The sequence below is a fragment of the Bombina bombina genome, chromosome 1 (assembly GCF_027579735.1).
Source record: "Bombina bombina isolate aBomBom1 chromosome 1, aBomBom1.pri, whole genome shotgun sequence".
NCBI classification, from domain to species: domain Eukaryota; kingdom Metazoa; phylum Chordata; class Amphibia; order Anura; family Bombinatoridae; genus Bombina; species Bombina bombina.
The window spans coordinates 682178150-682187623 of NC_069499.1; the positions used below are offsets into that span (position 1 = coordinate 682178150).

At 35.0% G+C, this 9474-nt stretch overlaps 1 protein-coding gene across 1 annotated transcript in view; it reads left to right on the forward strand.

Moving 5' to 3' along the window:
* The first annotated feature begins 4447 nt into the window (after positions 1 to 4447).
* Positions 4448 to 9474, forward strand: part of PASD1 (PAS domain containing repressor 1) — a 249469-nt gene continuing 244442 nt past the window's right edge. Inside the window, exon 1 of the mRNA XM_053699161.1 lies at positions 4448 to 4643. The gene's annotated coding sequence lies outside the window, so the exon portion shown is untranslated. The remainder of the gene's footprint in view (positions 4644 to 9474) is intronic.

Consider the following 9474-nt stretch of genomic DNA (forward strand, 5'->3'; position numbering starts at 1 on the left):
AGATTATAACAAAGATAGTCCACACTCTAAGAGATATTTTGCAAATCTCCAGGCAGCAGACTCATTCCAGATCAATGTTGGCAGTCACAGGTTCTGTTGAAAAGAAAAAGAGAAGAGGCGCCAAATGGTGTGTATCGTTTTAACTTCAGCAGGCCAAAGCCCCCAAATAAATCTTACTTACAAAATTTCCAGCACTTGAGAAGTGCCACAAACGCCTTCTGAACTGTTGGCAGCCGTCCAGCTAGCTGTTTTTTTACCAGTATTGCTTGGATATTGTGCTGTGTAAAACAAAAAACACAAAAGTGCCACAATAGTGTGTATCAGTGTGATCACTATCAAAAGCGCAAATATTGAAATGTACTCACAGGATGTAGGGCACTTGAGAAGTGCCACAAAGACCTCCTGGACACTTATCAGCTGTCCAGATCACTGCGTTCACCGGTATTCCTCTGGGCTAAATTGTTCAGGTCACAATGGCTCCAAAGAAAGCACCTTGGGATTTGCCTTCAGCTAGGTAGATCAGTGCAAGTATTGCCAGAAAAACTTGGATGCAAAAATACTGTGCTACTCGTATAATAAAATAAGTGTTTATTAAAAACAATGTTACACTACGCGTTTCCCGGTTTCTAAGACCGCTTCCACTTCTTGTATGGAATGTTATAGCACTGCTTGCTGGTCCCAGTCTGTGCATAGTATATGCCTGACCAGGATCCTCAAGATCTAGGATATCTGGTCAATATCATGTATGTATAGATTGGGACCCAGAAAGAAAATATATATCTAAGTAAACTTTTTCTTTTAGAACCACAATGTAAATAATCAATAATTATTAAAAGATATTTACCGTAGGATTCTAAGTCTGTGGTTTCCCAAGTATCATATTAATGCCATTGATAGCGGAATTGAAAACCAATATTGTAACCTTAGACGTAATACCATTGCGTCACCTGTACATTACTAAGCAGACATTTGGTGATAAACTAGTGAGGATTAAGCCTAAAAACTCACTTTTCACACTAATTACTATCGCTATATATGGAGGTTATAAATTGGATCATACCCACATAAATTCCAAGAAATATTATATATTTTTTGTGGGAATTATTATAACCAAGTATGTAACCCAATATACTTAAGTTTGGCCAGATATTTAAGTGATAATTCTTTATCATCAGAATAAAGCTTTTAATGTACAATGTTTAGCATTATTTGGTTTAACATATGGCTAACAATAGTATTGTGGCTGTTATTAGTGCTGTAAAAACTTTATAACGGTATAGCACTACCTAAGCTTGGGTACATAATAATCGCTATACTGGAATCGTTTGAGTATAATATTGTTTAAGTTTGGGTTTTGAATGGTTTACGTTGGAATACGATACTTATTTGTTCAATTAACATAGATATATATTGTTTGGAAATATAGCAGTTGTCATACAAGTGATTCTCTATAGATGCTATTAGTGGAGTAACACGCATGCGCGACATACCTAATACACTTCTCAGCCATATAGTCCAATCAGGTGTGTAGGCGTCTCCCACCCAGCGTAACCATTGGATACTAAGAAGGCGTCTTCTCAAAGACTCACCCAATTGGCTAACTCTCGGTCTGAGAATGGGTTTAAAAGTCCGCGCACCCGGCAGCCTCGGGTTCACTAACTATCAGCAAAATATAGCATTGAGAAAGGCTAGGTCATAGCCGAAACGCGTTTGCTCTAAATATTTTGTATATTGCCGGTCAGTCACTTCAGCCACCTGATGCCGACGTTTCCTGTTATCGGCCAGGAAACAGAGAAGTGACTGTTGGCTTGTTTTTAGTTTAGTTTAGTTTCGTGATATTAGGTAGTGGTTCGTGTGTAACGGTAGGGGTTGTTACCCCATATCTTTTAAACAAATAATTAAAGTATAGTTTTTTTAACTAACTTCATACCCATATAAGTAAGTATGAGTGCTATATAAACCCCTGTCTATCCTTTTTCTCTCTTTTGTTAACCAATTGTTTCCAAGGGGTAGCACCGGAATCGAATGATTCTTTTTCTTACTTAAAACCAGTGTAGTGCCAGTTTATCCCTATCCCCATATCTTTGTATATCCCTTTCCTGTTTTATACAGTTCAACTACCTTTTCCCGCAGATCCTTTGACAATTCTTTTTCTTTCCCCATGACTCAGAATCCAGAATCATCAGTGCAGCACTGGATGAAAGATGCAAGTGTCTGTCAGGAGTCCAGAAACTCATTTACCTTTTATACACACACACTAATTACAAGCAGACAGATCACAGGTGAGGATGGTTACCTTTAATAGCAATTCAAACCCCTTTGTGTCAACTTGTGTGCATGTTATCAGGCCAAAATCACCAGGGTATGTAAACATTTGATCAGGGTCATTTGGGTAGTTTCTGTTATCATTATGATTTAAAAAGAGTAAACACAGTTGATTGACAATAAATGGCTTCAGCCAAACACTAACCATGAATGAAAGAAAAGTTTTTGTTTTATCATTCATATTCTCTGAAAAATGGCCAAGAAATCATAAATTCTGCAAGGGTATATAACTTATGAGCACAACTGTATATTAATATAACTGTGTTGACTATGCAAAACTGGGGAATGGGTAATAAAAGGATTATGTATCTTTTAAAACAATAAAAATTATATTGTAGACTGTCCCTTTAATGGTAGCCCATAGTAAATTAAGGAAATATGTTTATAAATTCAGCGGGGTTTTTTACCCTAGAATACCCCTTTAATAGAGGTCTAGTAGATAATATACACCTTTTCACCTATTTCTATATTTAATTTGTATTGTGCAATATTTGTAATGAACAAAAATTACTAACATTTTTTTTTTTTTTTAAAGATTCTATATTATATATTTAAAGAATTCACAGAGTGATGTGAAAAATAGAATTAAAGAGTTTCATAATGCAAAAGGGTTTTGAGAAACGCTTGTGTGGAGAAGGGATGAACAAACATAAAATAGCAGAGATGAGTGTATATGACATGGATGGAAAAATATATATGTGGTAGGGAGACTATCCAACTTCCTAACAATAATAAACATTATGTGATAGTACATAAATACTCTTATTCAGTTTGATGTCATAGTTTTAAACTAACTGAAATTAATTGCTATTTCCATTTTTAGCTGTTTAAAATTATATGTATATGCATGCACATTTGTCTATAGCCATTATTTGAAGAAACAAATTTTAATGGCTAGAAAATTATCAAATGTGCAAAACTCTTATACTGTTTCACGAAGCCAAATAATAACGTATTATTATACTAATGAATGCGTTTCTATCCACACTATATATTGCAATACTGTAACATTAGAAATCAATCTTTTGTTAATGTTTTAATAAGTTATAAAATACACAGTACTTGTTGCGAATATTTCAGAAGTTTTTGCTATTGAACAAAGAGCAGAGCAAATAGGATTCCATCATTTAAAAGGAAATAAAATATCAATAGCGAGATGGGAGACCCATAGAAGGAAGGAGTGTGTTGGCAGCAATAGGCAGCCCCAGCCCTCTTCTCAGAGCTGTGCAGCCGGTTGCTAATGATGTTGTTAGGCGCTGCAACTGGATGACCTAGTTTCTGTGAGTGGCTGCCCTGCATTCTGTGCTTTGTGCAGTGTACTCGCGCTGTGCATGACTGTGTACTTAGTGCTGGCTGCAGGTTTATGGTGCGGTATTACTACTCTCTCCAGCAGAGACCCTACTCAATCTCAGGTTCTGCTGTTTCCTATCCTTTGCATCTCATCTCTTTAACAGCTGTAAGACCTACATTTCACTCTCACTAACCATCCCTGGCACACTATTAGCATTGTAACCCCTCTCTGTGTGACTATTACACACTCACTTGCAATCACTGTCACTCAGCTCATCACATTTCACTCAGCTTTCTCCTCACTCTGACCCCCCAACTCTTCTAACCTCTCTCTCACTACCTGACATTCCCCTTCCAACTCCCACTGAAGCTCTCACTCAAATCCTCACTGCTTCTCCTCAGCACTCACTGACATTAAACCCTTCCCCATCAAACTGTCACTCACTAGCTGTCCACTCAATCAATGTCATTCTCTCACTCGACCTCACTAGCACAAATTACCTCAAAATTTCACGGGACAGCTCCTAAATCGCAGTTTCCCCTCTGTGCCCTGACAAACCATTTCCCCTTTTAGCCATCCCTCTTTAACCCCCTGTATGCCACGACTTATCTCTCTGCCTATTCTGCAGCTCACTCGCCAGTGACACTCTCACCTCCCACTCCAGCTCTCACTCCCTGTCACTGCACATCCGGGGGAGGAGGAGCGGGTCTGTCTCATTACACAGCCAGTTACACAAGCTCGGGCACTGAGCTGCTCTCCCTGGGATTATCCGAGCGGCTCCCTGACCTCCCTGGCTGGCCGGATTATTAGGCACTCTCCCTGCCGCTTCTTCCTTGGCTCCTGCTGGATATTTGCATTTTTTTTGGTGTGGGGGGGACACTGCATCACGATGTCATGTTGAGATTTGGTTTTGTTCTTCATCATCGTTTGGAGTGGATCACAGTTTTCTGGGAAGGGGTTTACAGGAGAGCTGTCCCGGGATAGTGGCATGGAAGAGAAAGTATCATCTTCATCCTCTTAAATCAGGGTAGGTACTGTGAATAGGGACCTGGGGCTTAGCACTGAGATCTCAACTATATATATATTGTGATATCTATTCGTTGTAAAAGTTATTTATATTTGTGTTTAAAAGGGCAAAGTAATGAAGTTGGCAAAGTAAGAAAGGAACTTTAAAAATCAGAATAGTAACATCTGTCTTTTTCTGTCCATCCATCTATCCATCCTAAAGATGAGCATCAACATTTGTACCCTAAGCATTATTGCAACATTTTGTAGTTTCACATACAGTGATAGAAAGAGTAGACAGCAATTTAGAAAAATAAAGAGTTTATATACTTTAGTAATACTGTGCATCTGATTTCAGGGTTTGTTTAAAATTAATGAACTGAGATCTCTAGTGCATGAATTGGTATTTTGTTGCAGTGCAGGAACTTGGATTTTTACTGAAGTTTGTTATCTTGGTGGTACTTTTTGTGCTATGCTGATTAAATTGTGTCCTTGTAAGTAAAGGATAAATTGAGTTTAGTTTTGTGAGTTATGAAAACAGAATTCAAAGAAGCATCATGTAAAAGTAATTCATAATAAAACATTGTTTGCAAGATCTGTTTTTTGGTTCCCTGCCTTATTTAAAATATGAAATTAATAACTGAATTAGATGGTGGTGATCACAATTTTTTTAAAAAAATTGGCAAATTATATAGCACATGTTTAGAGATACAAAAAAAAGTTTAAAGTGCTGTCTAGCTCTTTACTGGGAATTTTCCACTTATTACAGTTCTAGTTGTAGGTGACTTATGTTACTATCAGTTTGGGTTTCATACTCCTCAGTATATCTTTTTTTATCTAATTAAATGCATCCAGTCAATCCTAATGCACAATGTCTTGGATTACTTCAATTTAACCTTTAAAACATATTTTGTGTGTTGAGTATAAAGATGGTTTCAGCTTTATGGTTAATTGTGAAATAATTCTATTTCACTTGGCATTATACCTGAGTTTAATGACAGTACCAAGAAGCCAATTACCATAACAAGAAAACAGAGGACAGAGGGCAGTTTTGAAATGTTTTATTTATTATTGTTATTCCTGCACTGAGCATTTTTTTATGGTTCTGTATTTATGATATATATATATATATATATATATATATATATATATATATATATATATAATTATTATTTTTTTAATATTAACTCACACACAATTATGATATTGTTGATTTATATTTTTTACTTTTAATATTGTGGCTGCTTTACAAACTTGTTTGCAACGTTCTCATATTTAAGACCATTTCAATGTACCAGAATCAAGATGTTTATACGTTTTATTTGTTTATGCTTATGGTTAGTTCACATCGCAAAAACTTAACCAATACTCTGCAGTGAGACAATATGACATTAATATTCTAGACCATCAGAAAACACTGTTCAAATTATACTTTTAAACTATGAAACTCATAGGTAACTAAGAGTAGATTATTTTACTCTTCATTTATAATTATAATAATGCAGTTAACCGTCTGGAGGATTACATTTTGATATATAAAATGAATACAAATTATATAAAAAGTGTTATTTGCAAGTCTTGATATGTTAAAGGGACACTGTACCCAAATTTTTTCTTTTGTAATTCAGACAGAGCATGCAATTTTAAGCAACTTTCTAATTTACTCCAATTATCAAATTTTCTTCGTTCTCTTGCTATCATTATTTGAAAAAGAAGGCATCTAAGCTTTTTTTTTGGTTTCAGTACTCTGGACAGCACTTTTTTATTGGTGGATGAATTTATCCACCAATCAGCAAGGACAACCCAGGTTGTTCACCAAAAATGGGCCGGCATCTAAACTTACATTCTTGCATTTCAAATAAAGATACCAAGAGAATGAAGAAAATTTGATATTAAGAGTAAATTAGAAAGTTGCTTAAAATTTCATGCTCAATCTGAATCACAAAAGAAAAATTTTGGGTACAGTGTCCCTTTAAGTGAACAAACATACAAGGTTCCTATTATAAATAGGTATATAATTCTTCTTATTTACTTTTACATTAGACATATTTTCTTTGCTTCTGTGGAGAGCAAAAAATACACATGCAGAAAAAACAGAAGAAGAAAAAACTAGGAAAAGTTCCATTAATTATAGTTGTCTGCGTGTTTAGCCAATAAAGATTTAAAAAGCAGGTTTTCCTGTTGCATTGTATTAGTAATTTTAGGTCTGATCACCCTGTTTGTATACTGGAGCATATATAATGGATTGGAATACCATAGCAAAAGAAAGTGAATAACCACCACAACTTGAAACAAAGTTTCTACACAACAAAATCTTATGTTCTGGAACTGGGATTATAGTATGTATATTTTATCTGTTCTATTGTGAGTGGCTTATATACAAGACTTGCAATGTGTGTGTCAGATGTATATAAGCAGTTGGACCAGGGATGCCCAAACAATTTATTTTGGCGAGCCAGTCACTAATGGTGGAATTGGCCATGGGTCACATTACTTTATGTTCACAAGTAAGCAATGGATAACACCTCAAAATAATGTTAGATTAGAATTACATTTTTAGGTTTGTTTAGATTGCATCTTGGATTACTGTAAATTAATATAACTCTAAACATGTGTATTTGTACCAAAGTCTATATATTTAAGTAGTATATAAAGGAAGATTCTAATGCAGAAAATGTCATGCTCTAATTCATTAACACATTTAATTTTTCCATTACTAACACTTGACAACTATGGGCTAGTTTCAATTGAGGCGGTAAAGTTTGGAAACTGGTAATAAAAACATTTATCTCCATTAAAATCTGTGGCGGTTTTTTATGTTACCACCAGTTTCCAAACTTTACCACCTCAATGGAAACTAGGCCTATGTTGTTAACCCCACAAAGAACCAGATGTGGCCCATGAGCCATAGTTTGAGGGGGTTCTTCATTAGACTGTGCTTTGTGAAAACTATTGCTAAACATAATTGAAATTTTTCACAAATATGCTGATTACTTGTTACAAAAAATGTTTGTCCTGCAAATGTGTTTATTTCAAAACAATTGTATTGATTATAAGCATTTTATAGGACAGTGAGAACCTTTGGATGTAAAATAGCCTATCTCAACAGAGAGGCCAAAAAACACATTTGTCAAAGTGCCGCAAATTGGCTGAATCAGATATTTGACTTGCTTTCATAGGTTACAGAATTTGGGCTCTCTAGGGATTTTGGTAAAGGTACATATCCACATGAGCATGAGAGGTTTGGTGTCTATTAAGTGTACTATTTTTTAAATTAGAAAATATTTGCAATATAAGGCAACAGATTATGTTGTTTCCTTGAATAAAAATGCACACTTCCGGTTTACCACATACACACATAGTGTCTGGTTGGCTGGTATTACATGTTAGCTTGAGAGTATTGGGTATGTTCTTCAGGTATGCAGTGTCTCTGCCCAGATCTTGGCATGACACAGCAGGGCGTAACAGAACTTTCCTAAGGTGTGTTCTCCTTGTCGAATTAAAGTTTAAAACAGACTTTTTTTTTTAAATGATAAAAATACCCAAAAGGGTGAGAGGCAACTATGTCACATAGAATAATGAAATATACTCAATAAAATTAATACTAAATTGAAAATGTAGAGATCATGACACCTTTGAAGATTTATTCCACTCATTGGTAACCCACAATTAATACCTTTTAGTGTTCTTTTATATTTGTGATATTTCGTTCAAAAAATGGGACCTTGTACTCAAACAGTTTATTGCTTGAATAAAGGTTAGAGACATAAAACACTAATTTTGTTTGCTTTCATAATTCAGATAGACTATACCATTTAAAAAAATAATACATATTAATTATTTTATCAAATGTATTTTTCAATTTTATTATTTTATTAAATATATTTTGTTCTCTTGGTATTCTTTGTTGAAGGAATTCTTAGGTAGTAGTGTGCACAGTCTTGCAAGAATGCTATTGAACACTACATGACTGCAGTGTATTCACAATGTATAACATTATTAAAAGCATTCTTGCAAACCTGTTGTCATATAATGCTCCAGACCCGTGCATGCTCCTCAGCCTACCTACATACTTTTAAAAAAAATATTCAAAGAGAACAAAGTAATTTGATTATTTAAGTAAATTATAAAGTTGTTTAAAATTGTTCACTATCTGAATCATGAAAGTTAGGGTTTCATGTCCTTTTAAGTAAAATTACAGGAAGTCCTTTTTATAGATGATTCCAAGGTTATTAGTTGCTTACTGGCTGAGTGGGACAATTCCCCCCCAAACAATCAGGACATGAACTTTTTTATTTTTAAAAAAAACTTTGAATCAGATTTGCCCTCTTTTAGATGGAACAGAAAAAAATGTTATTTGAAGTAATTCTATCCGGTTAAAATTCCATGATGCACAGTTGAGGATATTTTGCAAGGTGCTTTAGGCTATTGTTGGTAGACAGTGTACTTGCAGAACTGTTAAATTGTTGCTTTTAAATTTAGGGAAACAATTGTACCATTTTAATATTATGATTCCACTCTTAAGCCCTGAAGATCTAGACCAGCCGGGGTTCATCAATTGTGGACCTGGAAATAAATTTCCCATGATGCTCAGCCAGTTTTGGTAATACATTAACCATAATGCTCTGCCAGCATTTTAGCTGGCTGAGCATCATGGGCAATGTAGTTCCAAAACCTCTGAAGGGCCACAATTGCTAACCCCTGATCTAGAGCTTTCCAATCTGGTGACATTATCTAAGACATCTTGTCAGTATTGTGAGGTTTGTCAAAGAGTTTTATAAAGGCACATTTTAGCTTGAGAGATGTTTATCTGGAAGTGAGAGATACCTACATTATAATATAATGCTAACAAA